The sequence below is a fragment of the Leiobunum rupestre genome, chromosome 5 (genome assembly GCF_980474605.1).
Source record: "Leiobunum rupestre chromosome 5, qqLeiRupe1.1.hap1, whole genome shotgun sequence".
In the NCBI taxonomy this organism is placed as follows: domain Eukaryota; kingdom Metazoa; phylum Arthropoda; class Arachnida; order Opiliones; family Sclerosomatidae; genus Leiobunum; species Leiobunum rupestre.
In genome coordinates, this window is record NC_143388.1 from 3,595,980 (window position 1) to 3,618,704 (window position 22,725).

A 22,725-nucleotide genomic window follows, 5' to 3' on the forward strand; every position below is an offset into this window, starting at 1 on the left:
AGTGCACAACGTAGTTCAACAAGCAGAGCGGAAGAAGACTGTGAATAAGGTTAGTTAATAAAACGTGTTTGCTATTGGAAAATAAATAATTTTGTGTAGTAATGTGAAGTTTAGATAATAAATCAAGAAAACCCAAAGACATGGTTCGTAGTGGTTCCAAAAAATTGACAACTTCTTTGGAAAAACAAAATACGAAAAAGGGAATAATAAAGGGCAACGCAAGTGAGCTGGCATTTGTATGACTATGTATGCAAAGTGCTAAATTTACGGTAAACACTGCATGGTCTTGCAGGTAAAAAGTGGGGGTGGAGGGGTTTGAAAAGCACCATGATTTTTCTTTTTTTTTTGCCACAGAGCTTGCGTTGCCCTTTTACTCTTGAATCTGCCCCCTTCAAAACAAGCAATAATATCCCCCCCCCAATCGTTCGCGGTGGTTTTTACGGTATGTTTAGTATGATACTAAAACCTCCTATTAGGAGTATTTCCTCTATTCACTCTTGTTTAGTTTCTTGTCGACGCGAGTCTTTCATTCTTCTTCGTGGTTTCGCGTTGTAGCCTAAATTAAGCCTTGTCTCTTCGTTATATTATCTTAAAAAAAGCCTGCCCTAGTCATGGAAAGATAAGGATGTAAATGTAGATCTAATTGTCTTTCCCAGAAAGGACGTAATAAATGCTCATGTAGAGAAAAGGAAAAGGCGTGTTTGCAAAATTGTACATGTGGGCGCCAAAACGTAACGTGTTGCAATCAGATTGCGTCGCGTGGAAAATCTATGAGGAATGTTGAAGGTTAGAATAATTTTCTAGGCATACCAAGTATTTATCATACAGAACAATATTAAATTTCAGAATTAGTGAGTATATTATGTGATAGTGGAGCAAATATTAGAGAGCCTCAAGTAGCGACTAGTGGTTTAATCTGTAGTGTGCACAAAGTAATCAACGATGTGATAAGCAATAAAGGTAAGATTAAAAGTCTTCGTATTTACATGAAATGCATAAAAAATATTAATTGATAATACAGATGTAAAAATAATAGAGCCACAAGATCTGAATGGTATATATTGTAGCGTTGACGATGCAATCAATGATGTAATAAACATTTAAGGTACAATTAAGTTTTACTTAGAATATGTAGTTGTAAGGAATACTAAAATTATTATTGGGTTTAGGTACTTCTTCTAGTGCAATGGCCAATAAGGATATGTGTATGCCAGCTACTTAAAAGACTAGTGGAAGTCGTTTGAAAATGGTTAATGGTAAACGCGTTTAGCTATCCATTATTTTAATTTACAGTGGACCAGTTTATAATTATTTTCTAACAAGTTATTTCTCCATACCAGCTAATATAAAAGGTGGCCCAAAACGAAGCAAGACAATCGGTGCCAAACAAAAAGCCAAAACTTGTGTGACATTTTTGAAAAAAAAATGGCGGAGTTAAAAAGGAAACAGATAACTGATGTTTTCACCGAAAGTAGTTGTATTAGTTTCAAATTGATTGATACAATAATTGCTGACACCGTGAAGATTGATACAAGGAGCCTCAATTTGAATATATAACAGGTAACACTTGTCAATTCAATTTATTTAACTTACTGATTTATGTTTTAGCAATTAAATTTTTTGTCCAAAAATGATCATGAAACTGTTTTGAAAAAAATAACGATTAACGGTGGCAAGGAATGTTGTTTATTAACCAACAAAGACTCTGCCAAGACACTACTCTCTAGTCAAGATGATTTACCAGAATTGGTATTTCCTATATCAGAAAAAGTGCAAATTTATTCCGAGGTTGAAAACCCTTCACCACCATCAATTTTATCTCCACCGCCTGGAGCTGCAGAAGACTGGTGTAAATGTAGTCGATGTAGACCCATGGTTACACCGCTTGAAAGGGTCTGCTGCACGGACAATTAAAACACTGGCTGTGTTACAGAACATCGTAGATTTAGAAGTTAATTTCTGGAAAGAGGTGCTCTCCAAATCCTGGTTCTGGCTCGCATAGACCAAGTCCAAGTCGAGGAGGGTTTTACTAATAGAGTACTGCGTCATGCAGCCTACCGAAGCTTCATATATTGGACCTGTCTAAGATTGGGAGAAGGAAATAGAGTAATTATTCCGTCTTGCACGGTATGGGCTATACGAGATGTCTTTCCCTCCGAGAATGGCATTTACTAAGGGTTTCAAGAATTTTCATTATTGTAAAAATATTTCAATTCCAAATTCACCATGAAAGCCAATTTATTTAGTTTTATAATCAAATTATTTTTCATTTTGTGTATTGAACCTACTAATATGCTGTTCTATTAAAATGGCCTTTTCTGGACATTCAGTGGGTGCAATTGTTGGTTTGATAGTCCTGGGATTAATTGCAATCTGGTTGCATATGGTTTCCGATTCTTTACCCTCCTCTTCACATATTATATCCAGCAAGTTTTTCATAAACCTATGATTCTTTGCTATTTTATTTGGGGTAGCGCTTATCAAACCTGCAATATTAATAATAGTGAGTTTTCTACATACATGGGCAAAACTCCGGAGGGAACCGCCGTCTGTAATCAGACCCTCAACCCTCCGGAGCCAGAACCTCAACCCCTACAGTAAAGGTGCATACTCCATTATCAGTTCCTCAACCATCTGCAGTTAAAGTGTATACTCCACAATCCACCAATATGCCCTCTGCAAAAATGTGTAGGCCTCCGAGATTCAACCCCTGTGCCATGTCCCTCCGCCCTCCGGAGCGAAGGCCCGCATTTCAACAACTCTCTCCACCCTATACAGTGTTTGCCCTCTATCCTTTTCTTGAACATAGCCATTCGTCGTAACAACGTCTGTTACGTCATAAAGGACTTGGCAAATCTGCTTTACGCTAACGATTGTACAGAAAACGTTTGATTTTTCTATGTAAATTAACTTTACAAGCTTCAAAGTCCCTAAGTTGGCAAATATTAGTAGTTGTATGGGCGCGATTTTTTAAAATTTGCGACTCTAAAACAACGACAGACGATTATCGCCATCTATTGGTAATAATTCTAATGTACACAATAAAAAATAATAATAATATTAATAAAAATGAAATGAAATGAAAAAGTGGTTTAATGTGCATTAAAACAATACAGGGTTGTATCAGCAAGTTAACACACAGTTTGTACTTAGTACATGATATTGGAAAAAGTTTAACGATTTCGAAAAAATATATAGTTTTAAAAATTAAACATGTTACTTGTGGAAGAAAAAGAAAAAAAAAGGAAAATTTCAAAGCAATTTAAACAATTTTCAGTGTTTTTTGAGTATATAAATGAGAGGTTTAATATTCTATTTGTTTTAAATGGGCAATTCTACAATTATAAATATCAATTTTGTTACTAAATTTATTTACAGTGTTTAGTACTCTATTAATTGGATTTAATTGGCTTTTTTCGGTTTCATACAAATTAAAATTTCTGGTTTTATAATTAGGCACACATAGATAGATATATGGTAAAAGATTTGAGCATAGTGTAATGTTATTTGTTAGTTTAAACATAAATATTAGCTCAGTTTGCTCACGAATGGTGGAAAGGGTATTTAATCCAATGTCTTTAAGTATATTTTTGTAATTATATCTGCAGTGTTTCCGAAGAAAGAAATAATATAGTTGATCTACAAATTTACGTTGAATTTTTTCTATGTTTAGTAACAGATAATTACTGCAACCTCCCCAGGTTAATGACGGAAAATCTCCGGAGCCGAAGCGATGCCGTATGGCAAACGAAGAAAACGGAAGCGACCGTATGGGGTAGCGAAGGTGCATAACTTGGATCTCTCTTCAGTCAAGCGAATTTGCCAGACAGCACCGGCCCTAGGGCGGTGCGAACGGTGCGACCGCACTGGGCGCCGTCATAGGTGGGGGCGCCGAAACGGGATCGGGACGACCAATAACTTTTGACCGCGAGACCGAAACGCCTGACCTCACGCTGCCGCCTAACAATATCATTGGGCGCCACAATGAGATCTCGCACCACCAGAAAAACTTGCTGGAGCCGCTACTGATGGCAGATGGCAGATGTAGCGTCGAGGACGGTGAAAACCGTGCATCCTCGTAAATGACTAAAGATTTCTTGCGTTGTGAGCATTTTGCAATGCTCCCGTTTCAGAGCGGCATTTAGGTTTCTTGTATCCAAGCATACCCGAAGACTACCATCGGGTTTTGGGACCAATACCATCGGGTGGACCCAGTCTGTAAGTTCGGTGACTGGTGTGATAATGCCTATATCGACCATGCGGTTTAATTCGTCATGTAGCGGAGCTTCAAGAGCAAGCGGGACTGTGCGAGGTGAAGTAATAACAGGTTGAGCGTTGGGTTTTAACTTAATAGAGTGCTCACCCGGGAGACAGCCGACAGAACCAAAACAATCGCGGAACTCGTCCAAGATGGCCCGTGGATCGGTATTGGGAGCAAGCAGAGGGGACTCGGGCGTGTGAGTGGCGTGCAGTCGTTGAATGAGACCAAGAGTCACGGAGGCATGAGCGCCCAAAATAGGCATGGTGTCTTGACGCATTACGTAGAAAGGCAACGTCTGAGAAGTAGTAGGCGCGGTGCAAACAGTTTGGATAACGCCAAGCATGGGGATCGAATGGCTCGAATATGACATGACATGGGCTAGCGTTGGGCATAAGATGGGGCGATCATGCAGGTGGTCGTAAGTCGTGGTATTAAGGACGTTAACCTGGGCTCCCGTGTCAAGTTAAAAAGTGACAGGGATGCCATTGACGGGAAGCGTAGCTACCCAATCATCAGGCGGTGAGTGTACAGCATTCCATGCGAGCGACGCAATTTGAAATCCCGAAAAGTCATCGAAGAGGGCGTGCCATTGTTCCTGATTGGCGTTGAGAGCGGACGAACTGTGTGCAGGGAGGGCAGGCAGTGAAGCCGGTGTCGGTGTCGTGGGTGTCGTATAGCCCGTATAATGTAGAGGAACGGAGAGTGAATTAGTTGCCAGACCGTCGGAACGAGAGAGTGCGTCAGTAGAATAGACTGGCGAATGCGGTAAGGCTGTAGAAAAGTCATGTTGAACGTAGTGTCCTGGCATAGACTGAAAGTACGGCTGAGAGTGTACCTCCGTCATTGAAAAAGCTTGGCGACAGGCCTTGGCCCAATGATTAAGTCGATGATATTTGTTGAATTCAGCGCCCCACGCAGGGCACGGTTTATCAGGGTGCCGTTCAGCGCAATAATCGCAGAGCGATGAGGAGTAAAAAGCGAGGTATAACTCCGAGTATGGCCGCGAGACTGCGTATGCGACCGACCGCGATCATTTGAGGCACGGTGTCGTTGAAAGGGACGAGACCGAGATGAGTCGACGTTTGGCGGGCGAGGCACATTCACAGCGTAGAGAGAATTGGAGGGAGCCGTCGAATCAGGCGGAAGCCGAGCAGACATGGCTAAAGCAGTGAGTCGCCTTTGAACTTTCATCAGCACGACAATGTGCGATTACGTCATTCAAGTTGAGAACCGGTATCTTTAATAAGTCTCGACGCACCGCATCATCGCGTACACCAAGTACAATGAGAGAACACAAAAGCGAGTCATGAATGACACCAAAATCGCAAGGAAAAGCCTTAATTTTAAGATCCGTGATGAAATCGTCGAAACTTTGATGCGGGAGCTGGCGCGTAGACAAAAAAACATGGCGGGCGTTCGTTACATTTTTATAAGGCTTATAGTAGGTCGTAAAGGCACTTAGAATATCGTCCAGAAGAATGGGAGGGTTAGGTGTTGTTGTAGTTGGCGGCGTACTAGGCGTAATTGTCAATGTTTTATAAATTTTGCGGGCTTCCGGACCAACGTGATACAAAAAGGAGTCCATTTGCGATGATTGTGGCTTTTGGGTAGACTCCGTAGCGGACATGTAAAGGCGAAACGTCTCGAGCCAGTCGTCCCACGCGGTGGGCGGATTATCGCCAGGCACAAATTCGACGGGCGTACGGTAACGCGCCGCCATTGTGATAATGCGAAGAGAGATAGAAAGTAATAGACTTATCTTTGTCGAAATGGCTTCGTAAGTGAGGTAACTTCTGACACCATGTAATATGTCGTAGCAGCTAAACTTATTAGCATTAGTTGGCTAGTTAATAATTAAGCAAACTTTAGGTGTGCGAACATCGTGTTTATTAAGCCGGACCGTTTCTACAAATGTGACGCTAGTGTTTTAGGCTAGGTACCCGTACATTGAAAACATATACTCTCGCGCTTGGAGAGCGGCGCCCTCTAGTGATAACAAATATACAACACTATCGAGACTTTTACTACCACAGTGCCACGAAACTTGGCTTCCTTGCAAGGACCACATTTTGAACTTTCTAAGAGCATAGATATGTCATCGAGATAAACAAGACACTGGCTGTTGAAGCATCAGTCTGTTGCTCAATTTCATTGTCAAATTTGGTAGCCCTAAACATAGATCAACCAAAACAATGGATGATTAATAAAGGCCAAAACATAAGTAATAGTCTTTTCAACTTACAACGTGCAGTTGGAGTCGTAGAAAATACCTCGCGTTGAGGCAAAACCACTGGTAAGATCTACACGCCTCCTAAATAAGTAAATTTACCATATAATTTCCTTCACTTTATAAGGTTTCGTGGCTATTACAAACCTTGAAAGCGCTCCGAGAATTGGAGTTGATGTTATCTGGTATGGTACCCCATTATCCGAAGCTTTTCTTGAATCTGGTTTTCCTGACCTGCTAAGATAGATGGTTTAACTTAAAACAATTTTAACATTAACTCAATGAAATTACCTTGAGGTTATTGGAGTTGAGTAGTTTGTTAAATCACGTGATCCAGATTTAGGAGACTATGTCATTTCTGATGACATTTAGGTTTGGCCCCTTTGAAATAGGTGATAAATTGGACTCGGCCACTAAGCTAGATAAGTTCATTGATTTATCCTCCTCAGAAGATACTTGTGTAAAATCAAAATGCGGAAGTGCAATACTAAACGAGGACACTAAGGTAGAAATTGAATTCACTGGTTGCTGATGAACATCTTGGACATATGCATGTTCTACGGTTCTACCAATTCGTTTCCAAGTTCGGTTTGATCATTCTTATTATATGAATTAACATAGCAAACCTTACAAGTTGACTTGTGAAGCTCAAGCAAATGTACCATAAATTTGCTGTTCACGGGGGACGATTGTGTAGAATCTTTTAAAAATGGATGGGGAAGAGGTAAAGGCTTAGGTCTAGGAGCAATTTCTTTGTCTTTCCATACACCTTTTTGTTTTTCAAATTCCTCTTGAGATGAAAGTAAATAGATTTGCGATTGATCTCGTATTTTCTTTTTTCCAATATCAGTACGGTCTGTTTCGTAATTCTTTCGTTTCCGATTAACTAAGCATGGATTTTCTATATTCATTTTAGACGAGCCGATAACCGTTTCTATGCAATAACAAAGCCGAAGATCACACGTGATTTTGAGAAAAAAATTGGAGGCTGTAGTATAGCTGTAGGAACCGTAGGGTCAGTGGCGCCGCTAGTGTTTGTGTAACTCTGCACAAGCTATCGCATATAAGATTCCAATAAAATATAATAATTATTATTATTATTATTATTAATTTGTACCCTCGGAGGGCGACTAAAATGGTAGAGGTAATATTCCCTTTAAGTAAAATGCCTGATGCTCCAGTATTTTCCTAAAATTGTGGCAGCGATCACAGCAGTACACGCGAAGCGACTGACGCTCAGGCATTTTCCAAACATTGTGGCAGTGAGCCCAATATACGTAATTTTTTAACTCCGTGAAAACACTACTGTGAAACCCCCTGTCCTGATATCAGGTGTTCAAAGCGAAAGCACTGCTGTGAAAAAACCTGTCTAAGAAACAGTGTTTACGGATGATTCAAATAAAAGTGAGCCTACATGTATCATTTTTTGTAAATAATCATAGATATTTATGGGTCTGTTGTTTTTTACCTCTCCGAGGGGACTTAGTACCCTAGGAGGGGTTATACAACCACCGTGTCTGTCTGTGGGTCTGTCTGTCAGGCCTGCGAACGCGTTCGCATTTTCGGGGCAAAAGGTAATCGAATAACGCAGTCGAATAACCGTTTTAGCAGTTTAAAGGTTGGCAAAACCACGGTGTGACGGTAAGCGTTAACGGATAAATTTGCGACTGCGTTGAGTTTGGTTGGTTTTTTTTTCGTTAACGCCTACCATCGCGCTGGTTGTCATGGCTGTGTTTATTCCAACTCCTTCTTACTGACTTTTGGGACGGACCGAGAGCTGAGTGTTATGGCAACCTCTCAACGTCCAATGGCAGGGTTTCCACCAATTGTTCACGGTATTCGTCTTAGAATCAATTTGCGATCGCATCGGGCGGGTTTCGAACCCGGACGTTCTACCACAGAACCACCGACACACATTACGCTTCATCGAAAACTAGACCTTCAGCTTTATCGGAAGCGTATTTAATGAGTACGAAATTTTGGTTTAATTGATATAGAACAAGATTTCGTGTAAGATGTAAATTATTGCATCGAAGAAATTCTAATTTAGTGATTTCTCAATTGATTAAATACAAACGCGCCACCCAGGTTTCGAACCCAGGCCATCCGGCTTGGCAGTCGAGCGCTCTACCACAGAACCACCGATACCTTCTAAGGTTCACTGAAATTAAGACACTCATCGTAAGCATAATAGGTAATAAAGTCTTGAATTTTTTTATGAATGCCTAATCTGGTTTTTTTACGAATGATATAATGTTGATTTAACCTTGTTATTAAATAGAACGAAATTTCGGGTTCCATTTAAATTATTGCACCGAAGTAATTCTAATGTAGCGTATTCTCTGTTGATTAAAAACGACAGCGCCGCCCAGGTTTCGAACCCGAGCCCTTCTAAATGACAGGCGAATGTTCTACCACAGAACCACCGATAGATGTTCCGCTTCTTTGAAAATTATAAACTCAGCTTAGCGGAAGAGTATATTAATGGTTTTTAAAGTCTAAATTTTTTATGTATGCAATTTTAAAGGTCAAATCTTGTTTTAGCGCAGTCCAGCCGAGATAAGAGGGTTAAATGGTAGACCCTGTGGGTGGTCCACTTTGTTATTTTTTGGTATTTATTTACGGGTTTTATTATCGACTAATATATAGTTGTGTTAATGCAAAGCCGATAATTTAACGTTTATTGCTTTAAGACCTGTTGGCTAGTCAAGTGGCTCTCTGTGCTTTGTTGATGGTAAGGTTTTTGCTTCTTGTAAATATATTTGGTGTGGATATTTGGATATCTACGATTTCTAACGCAGTCAATGATTTCCTGGGTGCGCGAGTCATTATATGATATTGGAAATTTGATGGTATTGGTCTTTTTCATGCGGTATGTGTCACAACGTCAATTGGAAGTCTACGAGTGTTGAAATAAAATGAGCGTTAAAGATGCGGCAAGTATTTCGTAAGCAAGAAAAATACAAATACCATCTGTAGATATTTATTTCATTAAAATTTGCTTCGTATTATATTCAACTGATAAACATGTACTGTAAAAAGGGTTAAATTCAATTGTGCATTGTTTAGTAAATCTAACTCGCTGTTGTAACTACTTAATTTATAATATTCTGAATAAATTAAACTCGGTTGTTTCGTCTCAATTATTTAAATTAAAATTAAAATTTTATACCGGGCAGGGATTGAACCGAGAATACGTTTTTCGTAAATAACTCTGAATTCCGGTGATATCTTTGAGGGTCGTCTCGAAAAATTAATACCACTAGGGACCGAAAGAAGAAGTTCCGTCTGGTGAGGCCCTTGAGGGAATTGATCTTTTTTACAACCTTGGAAGTATGGTAGCTATAGTTCAGACTACTGTCCATCCAGATTCCTAGGTCCCGAACAGGATAGTCAGACTTAGGAAACGCGATACCATTTAGTGTAAAGGTTGTGGAGGGATTGTGTTTACCGAGATAGAGCACGCAACTCTTCTGGATGTTAAATAGCATGTGATGGTGGATATGGCATTAAGGTCTTCTTGGAGGAGAAGGACATCTTGAGCCGTAACCGCCAGATGAGCTACTTTGGAGTCATCCGCAAAGAGGTACATACGAGAGTGCGCAACAACAGTGGGTAAGGAATTAATAAAAATCGAGAAAAGAATTGGTCCTAGGACACTCCCTTGAGAAACCCCACTCATGGGAGTTAAGGCACAAGACACGTGATCTTGGAGAGCCACAGAATGTTGACCGTCAGTTATGAATTTTCAGAGCCATACTAGTGCCTTGTCCGTAATTCCAGCCGCTGATAATGCAGTTACGAGCTCTTGGTGAGGGATGGTGTCGAAAGCTTTACAAAAATCGAGGTAAACGACATTGACTGACTTCCCCTTATCGAGCCACGTTGTACAATCATTGGTAGCCAAAAGTAGGTTTGTTGTGCACGAGTGTTTTGGTCGAAATCCGTGCTGCGAAGGTGAAGGTAGTAAATCTCATTCAAGAATTCACGAATTTGCTCGTCCACAAGTCGCTCAGAGGTTCGTGCAATGTGACTAGTATTAGCAATGGGTCTGTAGGAAGAAGGGTTGGTACGAATTCCGGATGGTGAATAGGTGTAAAAGTGGCTTCTTTCCCGGAGCCTGGTACAACTCCCGTGCTATAGCTTAAGTTGATTATTGTGACGAGCGGGTGGAAAAGATATGCGGCTAGACGTTTTATCAGGTAGGGGTGTAAGCCATCAGGCCCAGCCGCTAGGTTGTGGTTCAGCTGTAGGAGTTTGCGAAGAACGGAATCAGCGTTACAACGGAATTCGGTAAGCACTTGATTTCGCTCGCTGGTAATCGGAAGTGTCGTTGGTGACAAAGAGGCTAGGTTAGAAGATAATGCGATGAAGTGTTCATTGAGGATCTCAGCTATACGGGTAGGATCAGTAGCTGTGTTGCCATCGGGAGTTTTCAATTCGGTCATAGTAAATTTGGTTTTTCGGAGGCTATTCACGTGGTTAAAAAAAAATTGGGATTGAGGGGTGATTTTATTAGTGAGGTTGTTTTCAAATTTTCTTTTAGATTCGCGTGACTCATTGGTGACGGCGTTACGAGCCTTCCGGTATTCGTCGTGGGCAGACTCAAGTTGGGAAGTTACGTAGTTTCGGGTCTTGGCACGAGTATATGTTTTCCAGGAAGCAGTTTTGAATTCACGAGATTTGGCGTACCTGGCGTGAACTAGAGTTGGACGGGGTTGTCTCAGTTGACGGAAGGGCACAGAGATTGATACCGCGATATAACACGTTAAGAAAAACATTCCGACTGGATTCAACATCATTGTGGTCCAATTCTTCATTCGAATTTAAGGATGAAAGGTAGCTTACAAAATTGTCATAGTCCCCTCTGAAGAAGTCGCGGCAGATACGTGTGGGTTGAAGGGTTGATTGATTGGGGCAAGCCAATTTAAACGTTATGATATTTTGGTCACTTTTATCTAGTGGTGGATGTTGGAGGATATTGTTAACCAAACTGGGATCAACTGTGAAGACCAGATCAAGAATACTAGGTCTCTGGAAGAGAAACTGTTTGGTGGCATTATCGGCTGAGGGTAGGGGAATCCCCAAGGGCCAAGAGATATTACGGTAATTGAAGTCTCCTAGAAGAAGTATAGCACAGTTATGGTAGGAACAGTACTGAGAGACGGCGCTAATGATGTCAGTTACGTCGCCATGGTTATCGTAGGAAGGGGAGCGGTAAATGAGACAGAGCAGAACGTCAATAGCGCGAAGAGTCAGGGCCGTGCTTAGGGGGGTGGCAAGCCGGGCGGTCGCCCAGGGCCTCTTAAATTTTACCATAGGGATGTATATACCGGAGGGCCGCTACACTCAGTTTCGCCCATGCATTTCGTCGGGGTCGCGAGCGCTCTTCCGAAGAGTGTACAGCACTGTCAGAATATCAAGTCCGGAGAACTCAGAGAGGTTGTTGGAGACGGAGGAGGAGATGACCTCAACTGGTTGGGCGGACAGGATGACTGGAAGAAAGAGTGCTACACCACCCCCTTTGGATAGACCATAGCGGTCGCGACGGAGTATGTGGAATTGTGGGAAATTGAGTTCACGGTCCGTGACCTCGGGTTTGAGGGCAGTTTCAGTAACTGCCAGAACGTTGAAATTTGTGGATGTAACTACTGCAGGCAATTCCATGCGCTTATAAGTAGTGAGGGCGTTTGCGTTTGTCATTGGGACTGTTATGTCATCCGAATGGTTGGGCGTGGCATTAATGTAGGGAATGGCACCAAAATGTCGACATACGGTTTAGCCAACAGGTCAAGTGAACAGGTTGGTCCGTGAAAGTTAGTGGCAATAGAAGAGGTGGTAGTATTAACAATATTTACAGGTATTGGACGTGGATCAGGTAGTGCCAGCTCCTGACGGTATATTGGTTTTTTTTGGCGTTTTGAGCTGCAGTAGAATCCCCAAGGTTCGTACGGGACAACACCTTGCCATTCCTGATGCAGAAGTTTGTCTGACCTTTATCAAGGTGCTTTTTCAATTCAGTGAGCGCGACCCTATAGGCTAAACATTGGGCTGGTGAGCGATCAAAGGCGCATGATAATTTAATGGTAGTATCTTTGGCTTTAAGGGCTTTCACACCCTTTTAAAAAGTGTGTTTTAGTTCGAGTGATGGGAATTCACTCTTGATAGGGTGGCAGCAAGGTGTAGTGGATGGCACAGTGTGAGACGATCGCAATCGGTAAAATTTAACCAGTGGTACACTGTTCTCGTTAATAGCGACATCCTGTAGTAAAGGCAAAATAGCTTGCTTGTCCGCAGCATCGTCATTGTTGTCGGCGAAGTTGAACATCAGAGCGTTGAAAGGTCTACTTTGGCGCCCAGGATCATTGGAGATGGGCAAGACTGAATCCAGGACTTTTTTGGTTATTGTGAGGTCTAGGTCTTGGTTTACTTTGGCCAGTGCGTCTTGAATGTGTTGATCAATGTCATTAGGTAAGTAGCTTTTTGAAGCTCGATCCTTAAATCACTCATATTGGTCTCAAGGGTAGTTAGTTGTGTTGACATGTCAGTGTTGCGTTATATCATATCAGATTTGAAGGCTGACATTTCAGCTTTATACTTTTTCATCGAGGTAGAAATGGTGGCACAACCTGAGTCAATGGAACTTAGATTTGCTAACATATCTTGGCATGGTTTCGGTCCGCAGTGGTTTTAAGCTCAAGTAGTTCCAGACCCTGGCCATCAATGTTGTCGTTATAAACGGTTATCAACTCCTGCTGATCCTTTAACTGAAGACGCTGGATCTCAACCTCCGATTGGTAATATGAGATATCATTTTTCTGGGCTGCTAGTGAGATAGTAAGGTCCGCCATAGTGTTATGAAGGTTCGTGATGGCCAGCAAGTCTGATTGGAGTTCTTTGATGTGGGTATTCATCGAGGTCTTGTTGTCGTATAAAGCATTAAGTTGAGTTTGGAGAGCAGTGAAAGCGGTTGCCACGTTACGGGGAAATAATTCCACTGAGTCAGTCATCGTGAGGTTTGATTGCGATAATGGAGATGTAACCGCAGGTGGTGGATGGACTAGGTTGCCTTTCGCAGACGACCTGGGTGGGGATTGTGATGGAGTAGTTTGAGATCGAATATACAATGATGCGTTACGTAAGGAGTGCCGTGTAGTTGATGTCGTGGCGTTCTTGTTGGTGGGGGTTACACTGGAGCACTTGGCACAGCGCCAAACAGGTTTAAGTTTGGGAAGATTAATGTGTGGAAAACAGTGGAATGCTTACACAGTCCTTGTAAAAACAGCTTTCGGGCTTATAGTGGGAGCATGAGATCCAATGGGTAGTATTACTGGTAGCATTAGGAGGGTCGCGAGAGTTATATTTAGAACAGAGATCTATGCGACCAGGTGATATAGCATAAAATGATCAGTATAAAAGAAGAAACACGTTTCGGTTACATGCGCGACACTTGGTCCACGATGAATGTCACTCGATATCGGCGCCGCCACTAGTGCCACTCTACAATGTCAAAAAAGTAAGTAAATGGAGACAAGGTTTAAATAATAAACGTAGATTTAACACAAGTTTCGTTGTCAGGAGTCACTAGTCCACAAATAAGGAGTGATGCGCGTCGCTAGTCCCGCCACACAAACAAATGATAATGTCGAGGAAATGAAGCCAAGGCTTAGTAGAAGTGAATAACATTTAAGAAAAGTTTAGTAATAGGCGATATAATAAAGTAACGTGGCCTTCTTGTTTTGATGGGAAAGGCCACCTTCCACTATGCTTCCATTAGCTTTCCCACCAAAGAGCCTATGAATTCATCCGTAGGCTTTAACTATACTATTTCTTTATCCCATTTTAACAAGTTGAGCAAGCATATCTGACTTTATAATATCGCCTATTACGCAGTCCGCCACAATAAGTGCTATTAGATGTTATGTCACTTTAGCATTTATGTTTACCATAAGAGCAAAAACTATTAGAGATTACATTGCCAGAATTTATTTCAGCACAAAATAGCTTTGAATGACCTTTCTCGTTGCCGCCTCTTCGCCGCGAAATTTTGGCTTAATTTATAATTACGATGATTTGAAGTTCAATCCGGAGTTGATAAAGAATCAATTGATTGCATAATATGGTCGACAATTGTTACAAGGAAATTCTCATAGTCAACCCTCGAAAGCATTTGCAGTGTAAATACAGAAAGATCAGGGGAATTCAAAAGGTCGGAGTACTCGATTTCAAGGTAAATGTAACCACTGCCATATCTGGGGTCATCTTGCTGTCGATTTCCGACACAAGTCATCCCAACCACGAGATTCATGAGAAAATGATAATAAGAATAACAAAGATAAAGCTGGGAGGAGGGGTGCATATATTGCGTCAGCCTTGGTAACTGCCAACTCGCACTCAGATGATTGGATTGTAGACTCAGCGGCAACGTATCATTTAGCAATAGACGTACATGGTTTTGTACCTACACCCCGTTAACAACAGAAGCTACCATGGGTGAGAGACAGTAAAAAGTTACGGGATACGGATATTTGGATCAAGATCCTCGGGAAAGGCAAGAACATCTTTAAATCATGGATTAAACACTTAAATTACGTGGAGTTTTGCACGCACCTGGGATGCGTAGGAACCTAATATCCGGACGATGAATAGATCAATCGGGTTCTAAGTCTGTCATAGCCAATTCAGTATTTACAATTAGCCGCGTTCACACTAGACACTTTGGAACCGTTTTTAAACAGTTTCGAAAGCTAAAATTGAACATTTTCGGTGTCAACTGTATTAATAGCCGTACGATAAACACATTCGACACAAAAATTTTACAATTTGTACTTTCGAAACCGTTTTAAAACGGTTCCAAAGTGTCTAGTGTGAACGCGGTTATAGTATTTTCCTGATAAGGATTTTGGTTTTGAAGCACCAATGTCGGAAGAACATTTTTATACGGTTAACACGCAAATCTTAGAATCTGAGCCTACCAACATTTACAATGGAGATTTACGTGGAATTTAACTTTGACATAAACGATTGGGATACATGAATGAAGAGGACCTTAAATACATGGTGTCACAAAGAATGCTGGAAGGTTTGGAATTTCCAAAGGGTGATCTAGAAGTTTGTTTTCCCTTCAAAGTCGCTAAGAGTACTCGTAGTTCACATCCTCCGCTTAAAGATATAAGAAGTAAAGAACAATTGAGCTCGTTCTTTCGGATGTTTGGGGTCTGGCTCCCATTGTCTCTTTAGGAGGAGCCAAGTACTACATTACCTTCGTAGATGAGAAAAGCAGATACGTGAAGGTATATACAATGAAGCAAAAAAGTGAAGCGTTTGAGCTATTTCAAGAATACAAGGCGGAAGTAGAAAACCAATTCAGTAGCGGCGCTAAGGTTTTTTCACGGGTGGGCTAAATATTTTGTGGCCCCTAAGAATTTTGTGGCCCTAACCATTTTAGTTACCCCTTATAATTTGGTGGCAGCTGTGGCTTGCCCTCCAATATGTCTCTTATAGCTTCTACATATTTAAAAATTTGAAAATTTAACTCAAAGTATAAATTGGAGGGGTTATACAATCACCGTGTCTGTCTGTGGGTCTGTCTGTCAGGCCTGCGAACGCGTTCGCATTTTCGGGCAAAGGGTAATAACTGCGTACGCATTTTCTCGAGACCTCTGCGTTCGCAGTTTCTCGAAGGGTTGGCAAAACCACCGTGTGACGGTGAGCGTTAACGGATTCATTTGTGGTTTGGTGTTAATGGTGTTTTTTCGCTCACCGTCGTGACGGTTGGTGTGTTACGTTACCCGTAAGGGCGGTGGCGCACTGGGAGATGTTAGCTCTTCGGTCAGGTGTGGGCTGGATACTGGGCTTCGGCCCAGGCTAATAGAGAGGGGCCGGGCAAACTCGCCGCCTCGGCGGATTGGGTTGCCTGCTGTGGGGCTGCGGGCTTCAGTATGAGGGCGCGGCGGACCCATCTCCCGGCCTTTTGGATCCCACCGGGATCTCCGGTGCCAGCCTGTCAAGACCTCCTGCTTGACAGGCGGACGTTCTACCACAGAACCACCGACACTTGTTACGCTTTATTGATAATTAGACCTTCAGCTTTATCGGAAGCGTATTTAATATTACGAAATTTTGGTTTAATTGAAATAGAATTGAAATTGAAATTTTTGCATCGAAGAAATTCTAATTTAGCGTTTCTCTATTGATTAAAAACAAATGCGCCACCCAGGTTTCGAACCCTGGCCATTCGGCTTGGCAGTCGAGCGCTCTACCACAGAACCACCGATAGCTGCTTAGGTTCACTGAAATTAAGACACGCATCGTAAGCATAATAGGTAATAAAGTCTTTTTTTATTAATGAATTTATGAAGGCCTAATCTGGTTTTTTTACGAATGAAATTTTAAAGGTTAAATCTTGTTTTAGCGCAGTCAGCCGAGATAAGAGGGTTAAAGGGTAGACCCTGTGGGTGGTCCACTTTGTTACTTTTTGTTATTTATTTACGGGTATTCTTAACGACCTATATATAGTTGTGTTAATTCAAAGTTGATAATTTAACGTTTATTGCTTTAAGAGCTGGCGGTTAGTCAAGTGGCTCTCTGTGCTTTGTTGATGGTAAGGTTTTTGCTTCTTGTAAATATATTTGGTGTGGATATTTGGATATCTACGATTTCTAACGCAGTCAATGATTTCCTGGGTGTGCGAGTCATTATATGATATTGGAAATTGGACGGCATTGGTCTTTTTCATGCGGTATGTGTCACAACGTCAACTGGAAGTCTACATGTACGAGTGTTGAAATAAAATGAGCGTTAAAGATGCGGCAAGTATTTCGTAAGCGAGAAAAATACAAAAACCATCTGTAGATATTTCTTTTATTAAAATTTGCTTAGTATTATATTCAACTGATAAACATGTACTGTAAAAAGGGTTAAATTCAGTTGTGCATTGTTTTAGTAAGTCTAACTCGCTGTTGTAACTACTTAAATTATAATATTTTGAATAAATTAAACTCGATTGTTTCGTCTCAATTATTTAAATTAAAATTAAAATTTTATACCGGGCAGGGTTTGAACCGAGAATACGTTTTTCGTAAATAACTCTGAATTGCGGAGATATCTTTGGGAGTCGTGTCGAGAAATTAATACCACTAGGGACCATTCTTCCGAGGAGAGGTATATTTTGGCTTGCCAACTTGTTTTTTACTAAACTCGTCAACAACCAACAAAGGATTGTCTCTTAACCAATTAGATAAATCTCTATTTATAGAGAGCAAGGCTAAATTTGTTAATCGATTTTCAGACATTGTTGTTCTTAAAAATTATTCGAGTCTATTAAGTGTACTAAAACTACGCTCTGAAATAGTATTAGCAACAGGTTTGCATAATACAATTTGGAAATATTTTACGAGATCTGGGAATGCCTGCTCGTACGTCAATAAATATTTATAGCAATCGGAAACATTTTGCAAATTTTGAGGTTTAAGATATTCATTGGTTTCAAGCTGCGTTTGCAAACTTTCTGTGTTTATGTTTTCACCGCTTTTGGTACTAAATAACATTTTAGCAACGTTGACCTGATTTTTCAGAGACTCCATTTCAAAATTAAATCTTTTGTAGTTTTGACAAAACGCAGTAATTTTTTCAACGTTCAAAAACTCGCTCGAATTTGGGTCTGATGCGCAAAGTTCTTCTAACAATCTTTTTTTCATTTCTAATACGAATCTAAAATTTCAAAATAAGTTGCTTTAAGTTGGTCGCCAATAGTTTTGAACTCCGTTTCCCGACTTCCTATAGTACCCGTTATTATGGTACCTTTTAACCTTTTGTTTTGAATAATTTTTCTTTTCATGGGTACTTTGACGGAACTATTCTTTTCTGGTACTGGAATTGAGGCTGAGAGAGCTAATTGTTTCGCAACATCCCAAATTTGATCGAATCTTTCAGAATTTCGGTCTGTTTCTAACTTTTTTATTGTGGCACCGCAAATTGCTACGGCTTGAGTTAGAACTACTTTTGGATTTTGCAAATATTCGGACAACACATTTGTTACGCCTAAAATCTCATCTAATGCTACGACCATTAATAAAATGCTGAAATTTTGAAGCTGGGAATGGTACCCTCTACATTCGGCTGCTTCCTCAGATTTGCCACTTTCAATAAAGTTTTCTAAAGCTAAAACTACAGCATTATATCTAGTTCTAAAAAAATATTACATCGTATTCAAGCTCTTTTTGGGCCTCTTGAAAATACTCACTTCGAAGTGACGAATTACTTTGAAATGTATAAATTACCTGTAACAAACCAAGTGTTTCACGAATTATTGGTACATTCTTACAGGTATCCACCAAAACTAAATTTAGGCGATGGGCGTAACAGTGCACAGATGGACACATCCCACCCACAGCATCCTTAATCCTAATGTTCACTCCCGACTTACTTCCACTCATTACACTCGCTCCGTCATATGTTTGCGCTACACAGTTTGATATTTTTAACCCATTTGATAAAAGAATATTAATAATCGCGGAAGATAAAGATTCAGCGTCAAATTTATGTAAATCAACAAAAGACAAAAACCTTTCAAGAACCTCTCCCTTAGTGGTGGTAAATCGAACACAAACACTTAGTTGTTCTACACCGCCTTTGTCCCTAGTTTCGTCAGCAATTCATGCGTAAAAACCACCCGAATCATTAATATCCTGAATAATCATTCTTTGAACAAGTGCACCACTAGTGTTAATAAGCTCGTTTTGTATTGATCCGTGGGTATATTTTGCTACATTGGGCATGCTATCTACTTTTTTCTTTAAGTCAGGTGAAATGCGCTTTAACAATTCTAGGATTTCAATGAAATTTCCACGATTTTGATGATTGTCGTTCTCTCGATGCCCTCTTAACGCGATATCCTGTTGAGCGCATGTTAAAACAATTTGCACATGGGCGGATAAAACTTCTCTGTTTAGAATAGTATCTAAACGGTGTTGCTTATTTATCTGTGAAGTTATAGCTCCTCGTTTCTTAGACTGTAAAAAATGTATGTACTTCGTTTCCGCTAATTGGTGGGTCGATTTCTCGGAAGTAAAATGTTCGTGAAATTTCTCATTCATATTTTTCCAATTTTTAAAACCAGTTGTGAAATATGTTTTTTTACCACTGCTTGGAAAATGACGGCAGCAAAAACAGTATACCATGTCATTTTCTACAGAATATTCCAAAAAGGGATATTTTACATAATAAATACTATTGAAACTTCGTTTTTGACCCCTAATAATCGTTTGGGGAAATGATAAGAGCCTTGGTTGAGCGAGTGGAGAATCCATGTCGATACTAATGTCAGGAATAATTTGAGTTGCATTTAAATCAGATAGAGCAGGAGATAATGGTGCACGATACTGCTATTCTCATGGAGTTCTCGGGAATTCCTGGAAGCGACAAATGAAAGTGCAATGTCATTTGAATTGTTTGATTCACTTTCACTAGGAGCTCCTATTAAGATATTATCAATAACTGATTCTTCAATGCCTTCTACAAATTTATCGAAAACATTTTGACTCGTTTGCAACATAGAATGTTTATTTATAACATCGTTCGATTTATTAGTTGAAAGATTACTTTCAACATGAACCCCTATAGCGTCCTTCAATAAGCTTATTTTATTGTCAGTACTATTTTGTTTTGGTTCGGATTCTAGCGATTTGTTTTCGTTGTGGGAAAGTTGATTTTTTAAAGATTCAGTAGTGGTTGGTAAGTCAAGTTTGTTCGCAATTGCATTTAATTGAGTTTGTTCTAAGACTGGAATTGATGTTTTGAAGTACTTATTTAGAGCCCCTTTTTGAGAATTTAAAAATTCTTGACTGGCTTTTCGCTTTTTGCGACTTTGGCTTCCGGACGGAAATTTTCTCCCACTCATTTCTACAATATTTTTTAATTTGTCAATACTTAAATAGTTAAATTTACCGGATATAATTATCTAAAATGTATCTCTAAAATCCTTCTAATTCTCGAGGAATATTTATCTTAGTAAATAATAAGACTAAGTTTCTAAGATATTAGAAAAATAACTAATAATAGTAATTTGCCTTGACAAAGGCGGTTTGGAAAATATATATCTACTAATAGTTAGCTAGCCCTGAAAAATGCTTTTTGGAAAAATTAACTATTAATAGTTAATTAGCCTTTAAAAGGCTGTTGAAATAATTTGAAATAAAATCAAACTATCAACTAGTCATTTAGCTAAGTGTTTATATTTTAAACAAGCGCATTAGGGCTTCTTTAAACCTCGAGGAGGTAGAAGTCCGCTCTTGCCAAAATAATAGAACAGAAAGACTAAAGACTTAAAATTCGAGGAAGACTTTCAAAATAGACCTGACTCGTTCTGGAGCTCAAGACGAAATGGAAAGAAATGTTTAAAAAAAAAGCAGCTTAGCGGTCGAGCCTGGCATTGACCATATTTCGCAAAAGTGGTGAAATCGAAAAACCGCAGAATTTTCCAGGAAGCGAGGTCGTTTTATTGTTGTGGCTATCGTCGCGTTTACTGGACCCCTTCTGAGCTTGTATCCGAGCATTGACGAGCATGCCCGCTCGGGTATTTCCCGAAATTCCCTCAAGCCCCTTTCTTTTCTTTCAATTGTTCATTAAACTTTCTCTCCATTTCCGCTCCCTTCGCCTCCCGAATCTATCTGTTTATGGTCTACTATCTTTTTGAGTAAACGAATTGATTTTTAAAGATTTTTCCCCCCGAAAAACTTTACTTGGCAATAAAAACATAAAGAAATTTCAAATATGTGGCCTCTTAAATATAAATATGTGGCCCTTTTAATATAAATATGTGGCCCCTCTCAGAAATGCAGGGGGCTAAAGCCCACTTCAGCCCACCCTTAGCGCCGCTACTGACTAAATCTGGCTGGCGCGGGACCAATTTCGTTCTTTAAGGAGACTTATTCAACTTTATCGTTCTATCGTGGCGGCATCTGACTCTAGTGGTGGCAACTATATTGCAATTGATTTTTTTCGCGAATCTGATGCGAAATTGAAATTTATGTATGTAACAAACAAACACGATCCTTTTTAACTCAAGTTACGGTGAGTTAGCTAATAGTTATTTATTTTTAGCCATGTAACTTTACAAAATATAGATGGCGCTACCGCCTTATTATAAAGATGAATTTCGTACAGTCTTATCAGAACAGGGGGCCTATTCGATCGAAAACTACATTTCGAACTTCGAGATCTCACCGATAAATAAATGCAAATTGTCGAAGTCGATCTCGACACGGTATAGGGTATCGAGATAGAATTCCCATTCGAATTTTTACAGAATCGCCCCCCAGGGGGCCTATTCTGTAAATATTCAAATTCCAATTTTCGATCGAAAACTAGATTTCGAACTTCAAGATCTCGACGAATGGTATTCGGTAAAGATTTCGAATAAGCATAAATCAATGCAAATTGTCGAAGTCGATCTCGACATGGTATAGGGTATCGAGATCGAATTCCCATTCGAATATTTGCAGAATAGGCCCCCAGGTCCCGCGTAACCATGGCAACCAAGATCGTAATTGTAATGGACGCTTCAATAAAAGATACTCCGTTTTTACTCCCCTCTCCAAATTCATCTGGGAAGGAACTATTTCCGGTCGGTGGGTTAAACGGTTAGAATGGCTAGCCAAAAAGTCATATTTAAGCCAATAGCTCTTTCTATAAAATAATATATACGCATACATGTATAAAAAGTGTTATTTTTTGGAGCGCGCGCTTCATAATATTTCCGTGTAGAGGGTCTCGTGCGTTTTCGCGCGAGCTCAACCAAAACAAAAATATGCGCGCGCTCTCTAACTTTAACTGCACGATGAATCTAACGTAATCACGTGACCTCTCGTATTTTATATAAAGAGCTATTGGAGACGCGTTTTTGCCCTCATGAGAATTTTATGTCAGATAAGAAATGCATCGGCTCATGTGTATAAGGAACATACTAATGTTAATTTTCGATAATATATTTTAAGGTAAAATATATAATGTTACTAAAACTAAGTATAAGAGGATAATATTATTATTATTATCATCATCCTCTTATGGTATAAATAATTAAAATTATACGGAATATTTTTATATTACCGGGCAATTTTAAGGCTTCTCATGGAGGCAGAGTTAATTTATTTCGTATAAAGTTATCTTTCGGAAAAAGATGAAAACTAATTCCTTTAGAACTAAACGTATTACTTTAGCAGTACGGTATGCAACAAGT